Source organism: Triticum aestivum, chromosome 5A (assembly GCF_018294505.1).
Source record: "Triticum aestivum cultivar Chinese Spring chromosome 5A, IWGSC CS RefSeq v2.1, whole genome shotgun sequence".
In the NCBI taxonomy this organism is placed as follows: domain Eukaryota; kingdom Viridiplantae; phylum Streptophyta; class Magnoliopsida; order Poales; family Poaceae; genus Triticum; species Triticum aestivum.
This window is the reverse complement of record NC_057806.1, coordinates 175,720,260-175,721,149: the sequence shown is the minus strand read 5'-3', so window position 1 is coordinate 175,721,149 and position 890 is coordinate 175,720,260.

Genomic DNA, 890 nt, shown 5'->3' with positions numbered 1-890 from the left:
TTGCTTACAATGCGGTTATGCCTCTAAGTCATCCTTCGACCCGTGGGAGATGTAGCCGCATCGTGGGCGTTACATGTACACACCTTTTGAGAGAGCCATACATGATTTGGAATTTGATAGAATACTCTATGTGCTTCACTTATATCCTTTGAGCTCTATAGTTTTACTCTATGTGCTTCACTTATATCTTTTGAGTTTTATAATTTTGCTCTAGTGCTTCACTTATATCTTTTAGAGCACGGTGGTGGATTTGTTTTATAGAAACTATTGATCTCTCATGCTTCACTTAGATTATATTGAGAGTCTTAATAGCATGGTAATTTGCTTAAAATCCTAATATGCTTGGTATGCAAGATTAATAATGAAACTTTCTTATGAGTGTGTTGAATACTAAGAAAAGTTTGATGCTTGATGATTGTTTTGAGATATGGAGGTAATAATATCAAAGTCGTGCTAGTTGAGTAGTTGTGAAATTGAGAAATACTTGTGTTGAGGTTTGCAAGTCCCGTAGCATGCACGTATGGTAAACGTTATGCAACAAATTCGAAACATGAGGTGTTATTTGATTGTCGTCCTTATGAGTGGCGGTCGGGGACGAGTGATGGTCTTTTCCTACCAATCTATCCCCCTAGGAGCATGCGCGTAGTGCCGAGGTTTTTGATGACTTGTAGATTTTTGCAATAAGTATGTGAGTTCTTTATGACTAATGTTGAGTCCATGGATTATATGCACTCTCACCCTTCCATCCTTGCTAGCCTCTTCGGTACCGTGCATTGCCCTTTCTCACATTGAGAGTTGGCGCAAACTTCGCCGGTGCATCCAAACCCCGTAATATGATACGCTCTTTCACACATAAACCTCCTTATATCTTCCACAAAACAGCCACCATA